Raw genomic sequence first — 15671 nt, forward strand, 5'->3', positions numbered from 1 at the left:
AATACCCCACAAGTACACACATATGAATTATCACATAAATACCCACATGTTCACAGAACACTACACATGTATGAGCACACACACACATATGCTTACAATACTCCAGTGCACACACAAACATACCACCCACAGCTTATCACACACATATATATCAGTATACCACCCAAATGCACATAACACCAGCACCCTGCATACATACATAGCACACCACACAAACACATATCACATACAATATTTATTTGCACCCTCGTATACAACAAATAACACACATGTATACATAACACCAATATATCACCTACACATACATATCACACACATGTACATTTGTACCCTCACGTTCATACACATACCACCACAAATACAACACACTTTCATAGAGCCTTGAAGATACACATAATACTCAGATATTACAAATACAGTAAACATACTACAAAAATACTTACACCCTGAACATAGCCCACATGCAAACACACAGCACACACCACACTATACAGGGGCATGCTATACATATGCACATATCTCTACCTGCTCAACTACAACTATACAAATACCAAATATACACATGCACACAGCCACAGTCAGACATACCACAGGTAATGCACACAGACACACCCACACACACATATGAAAAGAAATAAATGCATGTACCCAATTAATTTACATATACACACAGTGTAAACAATTCACAGGCCACACATATGCACAGTTATACACAAAATGTACATATTTGAGCATATGTCCCACATTTATATACACACTCCCTCATATACACATATCATAAACCACATACACAATGCAATCTCAGATGCACACACGTTACATAAGTACACATACCGGACAACTGGGCCTACACAGCATACACAGAGGTTTGCATCTCACTACATCTTAAGCTCATCAATGTCTCTCTGACAATCCCTTCCCTTAGGGCTGGAGCCCTACAATGAATGAGCATCTGCATGCTCTCTGACAGAAAAGCATGCCAATTTCTCTGATGCCCCAGACACTGCCGGACAGCATAAGGAGAGAGGGGCAGGGGAAGGGAGAGGGTGGATTCTCTTTCTAAGAGTAGACAAGGGCAGTCTGCCTTCCTCAGCTTAGACAGTGAGCTGAAAAGAAATGAGGAAAGGCACAAGTGTGTGATGCTGCCAGTGCTGGCCACAGTTAGTAAGATCACGCGCGCATGAGCAGAATGTCAACAGATATAAGGGCTCCTGCTAGCAGAAGGGGCACATGTGTTTATGTCTGGTTCAAGCTTCTTTACATGTGGCTGTGCACATGCATGGGTATGTGTGTGCACACACAGGAAGAGGATGAACAAGGGTGCATGCATATGCATGTATGTGTCCAAGAAAATAACAAGAGCATGGGAGTTTTTAACTCATGAGCTTCCTTCTTCCTGTACACTTAAGGTCACTCCGTTCATACACCAAGAGACTGTTTAAGAGCTCTGCACTGGTGCCCTAGGTGGGGACAAATGTCCAATCTCCCAGATAGATGCTATCCTGAGCCCCAGAATCCCCGAATCGGGGTAGAGCTGCCTGTCCTGCCTGTCCATGCTCAACGTAGCACGGGAGAAAAACATCGAATTTTTCCCTTACAGCACCAGGGCCTCATGAAGTCTGTGTGAACCACAGGCTCCCCTGCTTCCCGCCATCCCTTCCCTGAATCCCGGCACTCCTGTCAAATTAAAGAAGAAAGAAGCACTCACCGCCTGAAAGCCAGCCAATACGGTGATTATTCCACTTTTCCTGGAATGAGCCTTCTACACTTTCACTGGCTGAAGCCATCGGCAGCCAGGGTTCCCACCTCTCCAAGCTGCTCTCACACCCTCTGCAGCTCCCCAAGATGCTTTCAAGTAAGTCAGCACCATGTGCGATCTTGCAGTCACAATTACACTCAGGAGCATCCACTAAGCAAGGACTTGGATAGGAGGAGGCAGGGCTGGAGGGCGGCACTCGGGGTCTACCTGGGATACAAGCAGTGGGAGGTGGAGCCTACATCTTCTTGGGCTCAGCTCTGGCTGTCCTTTCTGGGTTTGCCAACTGAATGATCAGCATGGGGGCTTGGCTGGTCCAGGGGGAACATGAAAGACTCCAGGACAAAGGGACACTTGCTGCGACAGCAGCCAGCGGCTGCGGCAGTGGCAACACTAGACCAGCCCCCCCACCCAAGCTGAGAGCAGAGATGAGAACAGAGCTGTACTTGAGGGCCTGCCTTTACGTGTCACATCATATTTTCCATTCTCAGGCAAACAAAACAAAACCAGCACACTGCCTCTCCAGCATCATCAGAATTCACAGCCAGCCAACAAACCCAGACGTGGGTAATGAATGCCACTGAGAAGCCTGCACAGCAGCGCCAGATGCCGGGAGGGTCTTAGTAAGTGTAGAGCCTGGAAGCTCTGCTGCTGGGGACACAGCCTCCTTGCCCTGCTCACTGGGGCTCGGTGCCGACCAGGAGGGAAGCACTAGAAACACAGTCTGTCGTGGCTCTCACACAGTTTCAAAGGAAGGGGTCACGAAGGAGACACAGGCAAGCACAGAGCCACACAGGCCTTGAGCTGCTGTCGAGGTTCTGATGCCCTTATTAGAGCAATCTGTCAAGGAGAACGCAGACACAAAAATAGAGCACAATCAGGTGGCCACGACCTGACGCGGCGACAAGACCCTGAGTTCTACTATATTCTAGGCTAGGTACTTGGGAGAGCTACTCAGCCTCTGCACTGACAACTCAGGACCACACCGCTGCAGGCAGCCCCCTGAGCTGTGCACCTCTTTCAGAGTTGGGTACGGATTCCCTACGACCACACCAAACTTTGATGCTCCCGTGAGTCAGACAGGGCTACTTGGTGTGCGTTTTTTCTATTTAAAGATCAGACAGGGCTTACACACAGACACCATTCAAGCCTGTATCTTCTAAGAAATGGGTGCTAAATACGGTATCTTCGGCCCTCACTTTCCATCAACACAGGAGATGTTCTTGTTGACAACGGAGGATTCTTTTTTTTCCACTGCCAGCTGCACAGGAAGGAGGGGCGATGGGGAGGGGTGTGCTGCCTGCCTCCTGGGCTGGGATGTGGAGGGGTCAACATCACCAACTCCCCCTCCAAATGCCATTGCCAGGGTGGAGAGAGATGGAGAGTGCTCACCCACCAGACAGCAGTCTTAGGATCCCATGCCAATATGGGGTGTCTGAAGATGGGCACAGGACATGCCAGCAGGGCCATCCACCTGAAATAAGCTGGGGGACGGGGACGGGTCTCCTGATAGCACCCTCTTGAAATCTTGGTGGAGGGATGAAACATTCCCACACGGAGTGCCCATTTCCAGAGGATTGAAGACTAGTCAGCCAGCAAGCCAGGCAGCCTGTAGCCAGAGCTCTGCCCGCTGGGGGGCACGTGAGCATCTCTAAATTGCCTTCTTTCCTTGGGGCCACCACACTCTAGGAAAGCAGACTGTGTGTGCTCTAGCAATCACAGGCAAAATTGGAAGTACCGCGGCGCAATGTCCTCCACCCTGGGAGCTACTCAGGAGAGAAGCTGTGCGCTCCAATTCTGCCCAAACAGGCAGTGCCCGAGCAGGCCAGTCCAGGCCTCTCCTTCCAGCTCTCCCTCCATCCCAGCTTTTTGGAGAGAAAGCAAACAGACCCTTGACCAGATGGAGCCTTCCTCGCTAATAAACCTAGCCTAAGGCTGAGACGTGTTCAAGAAGAAGCAGAAAATTACCTTTCAGGAAGCCAACATGAGGTAAGGGGAGCGGGGCACCAAAGTACCAGAGCTGGCGCCTCATGCAGCAGGTGCTGGCTGGAGCCCTGCTCAGCAACCCCATCCTGCAGACTCTGCTGGCTTCCCACGTGCAGGTCTCAGAGAGCCGCCCCCAGCCCCGCGGCAGTGCTACAGTCAGCTCATGCCTGGAAGTGCCAGCACACGGTCCCTTGGCTGTGTGAGGAGCCACCACGCAGGGACAACAGAGGCAAGGAAGAAGGCAAGCGGGAGAGGAAGGGGTGGGGAGAGGCGCAGGAGGGCGGGAAGGAGGGAGAATTGATTCTCTCTCCTCCACTGGGACCACTGAGCTAAGTTGCCATGGAGAAAGGGGAGCCGCTGGCAGAGCTCGAGGCGGGCGGAGGAGCCATATGCCAGGGGAAGGCGTCAGCAGAGCCAATCCCACAGTTCTGCTGTGGCAACCTCCCCAAACAGGCCTCGGCCTGCGCACCGAGGCAGGGTGGGGCATGGCTGGACGGTGGGTGGGCGAAAACAGCCCTCCACTACAGCCACCCCGAGAAAAAGCAAAACCCAGGAAGCTTCCCTGCATCAGGCTGCTCATCCGTCCTACAGCTGGGACCCTGGACCTGCCTCCTCCCACTGCCTCTAACCTCAGGCAACCCAAGGTCAAAGCCCCAGGAACAGGCAGGCGGTCCCCTCCCCAGGCGGTTTAGAAGCATCGCCTTTCGGTCCTTGCCTCCTGTTTCTAAAACTCAGCCACCAAACCCTGAGTCATACTTTCCCACCCTCAGGAAGGAGGGGATGCCCACCCACAGGAAGGCTTCTGTGGCCCAGAGCCACCCAGGCAGGAAGCCAAGGTGGGAGGCTGCTGGGCACCTGCTGGTTAAAGAAGAGACCAGATCATGGGCACCCTGGACCAGACCCACATTGAGCTGTATCTCCCACCTGCACACTACCAACCTCTCTGTGGCTGCTGTGCAAACCTCGCTACAGGGCTGGCTCTGCTCTGCCCCCAGCCTCACATCACAGCCTCTGGCTGCAGAGGCTGGGGGAGGACAGGAGCCTGGCTGGAGTCTCTTTTCTCTCTCCGGAGATCACAGGGCCATTGCCAGTCTGGTCACATCTCTGTGCTTTCATTTCCTTGGTACAAACTGAGACAGGACCATTTTCTCTACTGAGCTGTGCTCTGGGGCATCGTGATGCTGGCAGATGTAGGGAAGGCTGAGCTGTGGACGCTGTGTCCTTCCAGATCCAGTTGGAAGCACTGGGGCAGCATCCAATGCCCTGCCTCCCCTTGTGCACTTGGCTGGCAAAGCTGGAGCCCACAGCAGTGCCCCCAGGCCTGTTGCTTTTGAGGGAACATCTGAGTGTATCATGCCCCACCTTGCCTCTGAAGCCTGCAGTCAAGAAAACATTTCCTCTTCCTGCCCCATTCCAACAATGTTATGAAAATATCTCAGTATATGAATAAATCAGAAAAATGTTATAAGGAACGTATAGATTTACTACCCAGATTTCTGTTTCCTCTCACTTTTTTATTGTTAAAAAAATAGAACAAAGAATATACTGTTTTTATCAATTGAGAGCATATAGTTTGGTAACATGAAGTCTATCCACAGTGTGGTACAACTACCACCTGCATCTAGTAGCAAACATCTGCATTACCCTGAAAGGAGACCCATGGGAGAGCCGTTTTGTTACGCTTCGCTCTAGCCCCCGATCACCACTAGTCTACTGCCCACAGACACGCTTGCTTTGGGTGTTTCTTATGAATGGGATTTCGGAGTGCATGCAACCTTTCGGAACTGGCTTCTTTCATTTATCATCATGTTCTTTCTCAAAGTTCATACAAGGTTGTACCCTAGGTAGGTTGCTTCCTTCCTTCATGGCAGAAGTGTCCGGGGCATTCAGTCTCCAAGCTGCAAGTCACCCCAAATTAAATGTTTATCCACTCGTCTTTCCAATCAGCAAGGCTCACCTATGTCTGGCCTGGGGACAAAGGCAAAAGGCTCCAAGTGGCCTCAGTCTCTTCTGTCCCAGGGAAGCTGCCAGCTGGGCAGGAGGATTTACAGGCACCCTCTTCCATACCTTCTTTGACAGATGAAGCTGAGTTCCAGGGCCACTGGCATTGCTGGCTGTATGAATGGTGAATATTCCCCTTTAGTCACAAGCTGTTAGGTCCCTGTCTCATGGGGTTGCTTCAGAGGCAAGGCCAATGCTGCCCAAGTGAACGGTCCATGAGGATACCCACCCTGTATGCTCTGCCAGCCAGGCGCGGCTGTTGTCACCCCATGGGCCTAGGTGGCCACTGACACTCAAACTGTGGCTAGTGCTGATAGAAAATGTTGCTTTGCTTTTTGTTGACAATTGAAATGAAAGACTTACACGGAGCTGTGGGGATCACCAGGGACAGAACGGCTCTAAAGGTAGAGGAAACGAACAGTTTAGCTCCCCAACCTCTGCTTCTCCCTTTCCTCTCTCCACTTACCTGAGCTGTCTGGGGTGTGGGGAGGCTTCCGGCTGCAGCCTGGGCCAAGGCCTATCTAGAAGGACAGAGGGTATGTGGTGGGGCTCTCAGGGAACCAAACAGATAGCAGCGGGGGAGTAGGCTCCTTAGACTCCATAATGACAAGAGTCTCTGAACCTCAGGCCTGGAGCGTCCTCTCTGCCCTGTTCTAGAACCACTCCCTTCCCCTGTCTCCCCCAGCAACTCCTGATGTCATCCCAGAATGCCTGGGCAGGGGCTGTGGGATTGGAACTTTCCTACCATCTCCATGAGTCAGCAGAACCCTGTGTGGTTATACAACCTTGGTTCCAGGCTAGGCTGAGCGTCAGGTGCTCGGGGAGACTACCCCCTGCACCCCCAGCTGCCCTCCAGACTCCCAATGCATGGATGGCTTCATAGTGACCCAGACCACACTCTGAAACCACACTCTCCCTCAGGAGATGCATAAGGACTCACTCAGAGGGTGAAGTGCTTCCCCCCCCCCCCCCGGCTCATCCAGCAAGGCTGGTCCCAGGCCCACGGCCATCCTGGGATGGGGGTGGGGGGGTTGGTGGTACAAGCTCATTCCCCTGGGACCTCCAGTGCTGGCTAGGCAAAGAGCTATTTGTCTCAAAGTTACAACAGCAAAGATGAGAGATAGAGCACAGCATTGCTCTCCTGTCCCCGGCCACATGAACCTGCCTAGCATGTGTGGGATAACAGTAAGGTGGCCATGAAGACTCCCACAAGTAGGGCAAATTTAAACACAGCCACCAGGCACAGTTGGCCTCAATCTCTGTGGTTTCCACATCCAGAGTCAACTAACCACAGACTGAAATGGAAAATATTGAGGGGAAAAGGATCGCATCTGTAGTGAGCAAGTGCAGAAGTTTCTTCTCGCTGTTAATTCCCTGAGTGGTACTGTGGGACAGTTCTTTGTGGGAATGGCACAGTGTGAATGATCCTCACACGGCTCTAGAGTGTCTAGCGCCACAAATAGTCTAGAGAGCTGAGGTGTCCAGAAGGACATTCGCTGGGCATATGCAGCACTCTGCCTTCCACAGAAGGGGATGGAACACTCTGGTAGAAACGATGCCTGAGACCCGAGAGGCGACTGTAAACATGGCCCCCGTCGCTCTGTTCTGAGCTGGCAGGTACTGCTGGGGACAGGTCTGTTCTTTTCCTGCAAAACCTTTCCTTGCCTCCCAGCTTCCCATGCTCCTGCAGCAGAAGGCCCAGGGGACCCACCACAAACCTGAAGGGACATCTTGCCTCCCACAGCTAGAATCCCCAGTGGCCTCCCTGCCTCTTACTCATGCTGTCCAGACTGGGGCCCAACTCTTCCCGCAGGGCGTTTGCGCCTGCACAACCTGCTCCCGCTAGCCTCTGCCTGAGCACGTATTACTCAGGCCTTCTCGACCACTTAGTTAACTCTGAGTCCTGCCCAGGCTTTCCCTTGACCCCCTCATTGTTTCCATGGTGTCAACCTTACCTAATATGCGGTCTACTGTCCTTTGATGCTTTTGCTTTCCAAATGGTGGTAAATGTTAATTTGCTACCCTGGTAGCTTGTTAAGTGCTTGGTTCAGTAGCCTTAAGGATATTAACGTGGCTATGCAGTCCTCCCCACTATCTCTACAACCTTTTCATTTCCCAAACCAGAACTGCACTCATTAAACACCAACTCCCCAACCCAACCCACCCCTGTTGCCCTCCATTTTACTTCTGTCTCTATGGATCTGACTCCAGTGACCACTTTATGGCGTCATTACAGCGCATGGAATTATATATCATGGTTCTGCTATGCTTGGCTTCTTTCACTTCTGCGCCGTACGTAGCATGTTCCTCTGTAAAACTGTCTGTCATGCTGGGCAGGGTAGCACATGCCTTTGTTTTCAGTACTTGGGATTTAATCTAGTAGGTGGATCTCTGAGTTCGAGGCCAGTCTGGTCTACAGAGGAAGTTCCAGGACAGCCAGGCGCACACAGAGAAACCCTGTCTCAAAAACCAAAGCCACACACACACACACACACACACACACAAAAAAAAAAAAAAAAAAAAAAAAACAACTGTCTACCTCACGTACTAGATGGAGACTTCTAGGGTGATTGTATTCACTGCTGTGTCCCAGGGTACGCCTGGGAGAATACTGGGCATACAACAGGCACTGAACAAATGTTTTAAATGGATAAATAATGAGTGAGTACGCAGACAGATAGGTGAATGAATGGACAGATAAGTGAATGGGGAAAGATGGATGACTGGATAGCTGAATGAATGACAGGTAGATAGATGGAGAAGCTGCAGAGCAAGTACCTCAATTCACATGTCTGTGTCAGGCCCTGATTTATAGGCAGACCTTAGCTCCTGGTCCTACCCAACGACAAAGCTTCTTGCCCTGGAGCCCAAGCCCTCCACCCTAAGATGTGGCCATAGTCAGTGTGGCAGGACTCTCCCCTAAACTTCACAATGGCTTCTCCTATAGGGTTAGCCCCTTCAGGATGCCCCCTCAGATGTGGCATATCAGGGAGAATTGACTAGAGAACCAAAAGTTCCTAATCATAGTTTATTAGTTTGTTTCTTCAACAGAGTCTCACTCTATAGCCCTGGCTGGCCTAGAACTCCTGTCTCTGCCTCCTGAGTGCTGGGATTAAAGTCTTGTACCACCGTGCAAGGGTCCCAGTTGTAATGTAAAGGGGCCTAGGAGCCTCAGGCAGTCTCAGGGTATGGCAGAGAAGAGAGTGGGAGGCCAGGAAGTGCCTAGAACACACATTTCATCTAAGGAGCAGAGCCTTCGGAAGCCAGGACAACAGCCCGGGTAGGCTGAGGGCTAGACCTTCAGCCCTGCTCTGCATTTGGGCCTACAACCTTGGCAGCAATTCGCCTCTCACCTTTTCCATATCCTGCCTAGCTATTTATAGCCATCCTCTCTCTGAGAACTACTTTACCCATTTTTTTCCTCTGGCTGGATGGACTTGGTAAATTGAAGTCAGGAGAACCTCACCTTTGTATCCAGGAGGTTTCATGGTATGGCTATAGTTGGCTGGGTCTGCCTGCCCCCCATCTTGTGATGGGCCTTGGGGCCTGTGACATCCTCTGCCAGGTGTGTGGTGCCTCTAGAGAGGAGGCATTCACACAGCAGCCCAGGCAGACCTCAACTTGCGGGGCTAGAAGATGGGGATCCTATAAAGCCCGGGTTACCCCAAAGTTACTCTCTGCTCTAGGAAAGACATATTGTGATGGTGGAAGGACAGCTGTACCTTTAAATGCTCGGGCCCACAGATACGAAAAACATTTGCACTCTCTGGCTGTTTGCATCTTTGGTTATTTTTAGGGTGAACCCAGTTGCCTCCCCTTGGAACCGGATGAAGCCCCAGAGAAGGCACGTAGTCCTTTTTCCCAGATGGGGGGTCCTGCTCCTGTTTCCCTGGGAATGAAGTCTTAGACATAGGCTATCTAGGGAACCGCCCCCCATCCCCCAGCATTACACACTGAACCCCTCTCAGGCTCACTTGAGGGACCTGTGCACAGAAGCAGCTTTGCTCCTATTGTGAAGATCTGCTGCTGACACCAGGGCCACCCACCTGCACCCTGAGGGCCCCTTGCCACCCCCGGGGGCTGAAGAAAAGAAAGCGTGATGCAATCCCCATAAGAACCCAGCAGTCCCAGCCGATGGGAATGTCTGGCTGGCGTGTTTCTAGAACAAGCGGCAATTAGAGGTGATCTTCTCTCCTGCCCCCCCTCCCCAAAACAGAGATAAATCAGTGCCACCATTCTCCCAGCTAACGATTTCCTCCATTAAATTAAAAAGAAGAAGAAGAAAATGTTTTTTAAAATGGATTACCAGCCCTGTGCTTTCAGAGACCGCATGACCTGTCAGCTCCTCTCAAGTCCGGATGCATCAAAGCCCCTCAATTAATTTTTAATAAATAAGACGATCACAGTGTAAGGCTCACCATCAGCCTTTCCCACCCCCACCCCCTTCCGACCTGGCCCACAGGACTGACCCTCGGCTCAGTCAGACCACAGAGGATTCTTTCTATCTCACAGATGGGAAGCAAGGCAGAGATGAGACACTCTTAAGCGCACACCCCAGGACCCTGTGCAGTGTGGAGCAAGCTGTGGGGTGGGGAGTGGAACAGAGTCTGTCGGTGTCCAGGTGTGCCTGTCTAGAAGCCCCAGCTGAGGAACCCAAGCAGGGCCGTGTGAGTTTCCGCCACCTCTCGTGGTGCAGGTGGCAGGACCTCACTTTTTTATCTCCCTCCTGCAGTACTCTGTGACATAGCACAGACACTGCCTGTTTAGAAATGTCTACCCCAACAACATGGACGGGCCCAGCGAACATGCTGCTTAGTGGGAGAAGCCAGATAGGACCACAGGTCCTATGGACCACTTATGTGGCCCGTCCAGCAGAGGGACATCCACAGACAGCACAGGATGGGAGGGCACGGCGCTCACTAATGGGTAGAGTGTCTATTGGGAAGAGAAAGCAGGCAGAGTAATGCCACACAGCATGGATGCAGTCCATGCGACTGACACCTGGGCTTGCAAATGGCTAGCATAGAAAAGTTTACATTGTGTGCAAAAACGTCTTGTAAGAACACAAGACAACAGAAAGCTACATCTCAAGTGCCATTTGGGAACACGAAGCACGGCCAGCCACTCCATGGTGACTGGTGCAGCACCCTTCCTTCCAGGGGCTGGCTCCTTGTGTTGGTCAGTATGTTGGAAACAAGATTCCCTGTTTCTCTGATGCCAGAGGGCAGCAGGGACTGTGAAGACCCAGGCAATACCTTCTCTGAGGAACTAGGGGGCCTTTGCACTGGCCATGTCCTCTCTGGAAGTCACTGACCCAGATGTTACATAATTTGCTTCTTTTGTTTATTTGTGTTTTTACAGAGAATCCCTCTCTGACCATCTATAGTCAGAGAGAGGCAGGGAAGGTCACCGGGGGCCAGGGAGGGGATATCATGGCAAGGACAGGAGACCCAGAGCCTAGACTGTCCATGACAAGCACCCAGTCCTGTGGCTGTTCCTGGCTGGAGGGAGGCCATTCACAGAGGACTGCCAAGGGCCGGCACTATCGTTAACCAGCTAGAAGGCCTTGGCAAGTTCACTCGTCCCTCCGAGCCTCAGGTTTTCTTCTACACTGTGTAGAGTACATAGCTCTCCGTTTTTTTTTTTTTCCAAGGACTATACAAATGACGCACAAATAGTGTTTAGCATATGGCAGGGCCCTGGTCAGGTCATAAATGGAAAGGACAAACGGATTATGACCGTAATCTCCCCATCAGGCAGGAATGCTCTTCTTAAGAGGATCAGGGCAACCATCCCAGAAAGCTCAAGGCTGTAACACTAATCACCCAAGGCTGGCCAGAGGCAGGGCCACCCTGGGACCCTCGACTAAGGCTCACCCCATGCGGATGAACAGACTTGATCCTTTGCTCCACATTTTGCATATGGGGAAACCAAATCCTGGAAAAGGTTAGTAATTTGCCCCCAGGTCACGCAGCTAGGAGCTGGTGATCCGAACTGCATTCAAACCCTGTTCCACTTCTCCAGGCCCGAGCTGGGTCATTGCTGTTCCATGTATCAAGAGAAACAAGCAGGGAAGGAGGCACAGGGAAGCCTGGAGCTGGCAGAGGGTGACCCCAAGTGCTTCCACACCTCTGACATGGGGACTGCATGAACCTTTGAAAGAAAGCCTGAGGGAAACTAAACTCTCAGTACTGGTCCTGAGAACTCCACAGGACGGTAGGACAGGCCTGGGGCATCTTAGTTCTAGCCAGTGTCAGGACTAAAAACTCTATACTACATTCCCTTAGGCTCGCTGCTTAGGTTACTGTAGAATAATACAGTTAACCCCCTCAGAGTCAGGACAGGGTGCTGAAGGAAGGTCTCCACACTCCTGGCTTAGATTTCCCAAGATCTGAGACCCAGGGATGCCGAGGGTTTTTCACACAGGTGGAAGATTCTGTGTGCACAGCAGGAGGGGAGGGGAACAGGCTTCCAACTTGGTGGGGTGGTGCTCGTTTGCCTTCCAAGCAAGTCTCTAGAAATACCTAGAAAGTCCCAGCTGGTGACTCCCAGGCTACCACGAACAGAACTTCTAAAGTGGGTCCCATTAACTCTTGCTTCCATGAGGGGCCCGTGGGGAGCAGGTTAAGCTATAGATGCACAGGGAATAATGTCACTGCATCGGGAGCCTCCCGGGAGTCCCTTCACACTTAGAATCAAGTCCAAAGTCCTCGCCATGACCGGAGCCCCCCTGGATGGCTTCTCTCTCTCCTTCTCATGGCCTTTCCTGTCCCAGTTGCAGTTTCTCAAACTTGCTAAGCATACTTCCATCCTGGGGCCATTGTCCCTGCTGCTGCTGCTGCTGCTGGTGGTTTCCTGGTTGGCACACAACTTTCTTCACAGATTTATGTAGATGTCTAGAGATTCCTCCTCTGACCACCCTACCTAAAACTCTCCCTGTTCCCTTTCCTTGCTTGCTTTCCTTCCTGCATTTACACGATTGTCTTATTAGTCACTGTTCTGCTGCTGTGAAGAGACATCATGACAAAGGCGGCTAACAGAGGAAAGCATGAGTTGAGAGCTTACTTACACTTGCCCGGGAGGAGCCCGCTACCAGCATGGTGGGGATGATGGAAGTAGGCAGGCACACAGGGCAGTAGCTAGCTGAGTGCTTAGCCACAAGTTGGAGGCAGATGTTGGGGGGGGTGGCTGGTTTAGGCTTTTAAAAACCCAAAGGGCACCCAATCCTTCCCAAAATATTTCTACCAACTAGGGACCAAATATTCAAATATATGAGCCTATGGGGGCCTTTCTCATTGAAACCACCACAAGAATCAGAGAGTGTACTTTAGTTAGGGATTTCATGTGGCTTCCTTGATCAATTGCCAGTGCCCAAAATACACTAGACACAGGAGTGGCATCTAAAAAGTTGACTGGTGGCTTTAGGAGGTGGCAGCCGGAAGTAAGGTAAAGGTGGGAGTGACAAGTGCTTCTGGGTGAAAGAAGAGACACAGAGCTTAAATAAGCAAATGTGAAATAATGTAAACGGTAAACAAACACTTCCCGGACTGCCACCCTCAGAAAAGCACCAAAGCCCATGAAGGTTTACAGGTGTTTCCAACAAACCTCGGAAAACCTTGGGGGCGGGGGTGGGGTTGGGGGTGGGGGAGGATGCTCTATTAGGAGGAGGATAAGAACGGGCACACTTCATGAACAAGATGCCTTTCAAGCAAACCTCAAAGGAGGACAGGCATGAAGCACAGCAGTAAGAACTTGGGGTCTCCCAGGGAACCATATGCAGTGTCACTTCTGTGACAATGGTGCCTACTCTAGAAATATCTTTCTCCATCTGGCCTCTGTGTCTTCTCCGTTCATCTCCATCGCCCAACGTTCTCCATCGGCCTGGTCACTGAATTGCAAAGTGAGTATCCCACAAACGTCAGCCACTGTTGGGCAGTGTCTATATGTCTATTTCTGGCTAAAAAAGCAAGCCAGGAATTGCATTTCCCTTATCCTGGTATCTTTGATGCCTGAAAACACTCAAAGGCTCAAGGCAGCCGACCGTTAAGAGCCGGCGCTGTGGATGCACAAGCAATGGTCTGTGCTGCCTGGTTCACAGCCATCCTTAAGCATGTACAATGGGCTCAGGTGGCAGGGCCTCGGGAAGCTGAGAGCATTAGTTTGTCTTTCTCGGGCTCCTTCTTTCTCAGGCAAGAAGAAGGTGAGCAAAAGAAGTCACGCTTCCTCTCCGGTGAGGCTGAGGGGCACCTGAAAGGGCACATCTGTCTACGTACTCTCTGTGAAGTTCAGTGTGAGGTGGTGGGGTCTGGACAACACAGTGAGAAACAAGGAAGCAAGGCTGGCACCTCCAGCAGCCTAGAAGCTGAGCTGAGGGAGAAGAACGAAGGGTGGAAGAGGGCAGACTCTTCCTTCCACACCCACAAGGGCCCAGACAGCCCTGCTTCACCCCCAACTACAACCGTTCATCAAACAAGGCTGAGAAACCCGTCATCACGGCTCCAGGGCTGGGTTGTGCCCTCCATCTCCTCATCAGCACTCAGACTCAGATCAACCGCTGCCAGTTCCATGAGGCTGGGGCATAGCTGAGACCGTCCAGGCCATGGATACAGCACAGCATGGATCCTAATGGGACCCCTGCTGTGGACATGGAGACCTGCAGGTTCATATCAGAGCTGCTGAGAGGCACCTCTGCAGTCAGCAGATAAAACCGTTCTGCAGCATAAACAGATCCTCTGGTCAGAAGAAAGGGAGCTGAGAGGTCTGCAGTCCTGGACACGGTACCTACAGCTGTGTAAAACAGCGCGTGCACACACACACACACACACACACACACACACACACAAATAATGGTTCAGTCAATAACCATTCACTACCTCACACTGTCTCTGCTGATTAAGAAACCTAGAGTGGGGCTGGCAAGATGGCTCAATGGGTAACAGCACTGACTGCTCTACCAAAGGTCCTGAGTTCAAATCCCAGCAATCACATGGTGGCTCACAACCATCTGCAATGGGATCTGACGCCCTCTTCTGGTGTGTCTGAAGTCAGCTACAGTGTACTTATGTATAATAATAAATCTTTGCGCCGGAGTGAGCAGGGATTGAGCAAGTAGAGTTGACTGGAGCGAGCAGGGCCAAATGGAGCAAGCAGGGGTCCTAAAAATTCAATTCCAACAATCATATGAAGGCTAACAACCATCTGTACAGCTACAGTGTACTCACACACATAAAATAAATAAATATTTAAAAGAAAGAGAGAGAGAGGGAGGGAGGGAGAGAGGGAGGGAGGGAAGGAAGGAAGGAAGGAAGGAAGGAAGGAAGGAAGGAAGGAATAAAGAAAGAAGCAAGCCTAGAGTAGCCCGGCTGGTGGCTCTGCTCTGGGTCACTCAGCCTGTCACAATCAACAAGTCAGCCAAGGCAGGGGTTTCGATCATCTAAAAGCTTGGCTGGGGCTAGAAAAGCCACTTTTGAAAACCTCGCTCATGTGACTGCCATCAGGTGTAGGCTGATGGCCAAAGGTCTACCTCTGTACCTCACTATAATTTTAGAATTTTCCGGAGACTTTCCTAAAACCCCTCACAAGACAGCAGCTTCCTGGAACAATCCATCCACGAGAAAGAACGGTGGAAGCCACACTGTCTTTTATAATTTTGACTTAAAAGTGACACCATGTCACTTGCAACACCCTACTAGCTCCTCAGTGTAGGAGAGGACAATATATGGGTGTGTCCATGGAGGCAGGACCCTGGAGGCCACCTGCATGGCCACACTGTGCTCCGACCTTTGATCTAACCTGTCTCCTTTCATCTTGCAAGCTGCCCTTGAAGGTGGATATTTTATCTCTGTTTTACAGACACAGACACGAAGCTAAGAGAAGGTATCTGCCCTGAGTTCCACGGACCATTAAAGGCCAGCCAGTGTCTGGTCTT

General features: G+C 51.3%; 1 protein-coding gene across 9 annotated transcripts in view; it reads right to left on the bottom strand.

The window, feature by feature from the left end:
• Positions 1–15671, bottom strand: part of Pitpnm2 (phosphatidylinositol transfer protein membrane associated 2) — a 130796-nt gene that overhangs the window by 65309 nt on the left and 49816 nt on the right. The window contains exon 1 of one of the 9 annotated variants that reach the window (XM_085837175.1): positions 3725–6192. The exons of the other annotated variants lie outside the window; for them this stretch is intronic. The gene's annotated coding sequence lies outside the window, so the exon portion shown is untranslated. Of the gene's footprint in view, positions 1–3724; positions 6193–15671 lie in introns of those variants that run through there. 9 annotated transcript variants of the gene reach the window in all.

The sequence above is a fragment of the Mus caroli genome, unplaced genomic scaffold (assembly GCF_978045245.1).
Source record: "Mus caroli unplaced genomic scaffold, Mus_caroli_1 scaffold_4, whole genome shotgun sequence".
Classification (NCBI taxonomy): domain Eukaryota; kingdom Metazoa; phylum Chordata; class Mammalia; order Rodentia; family Muridae; genus Mus; species Mus caroli.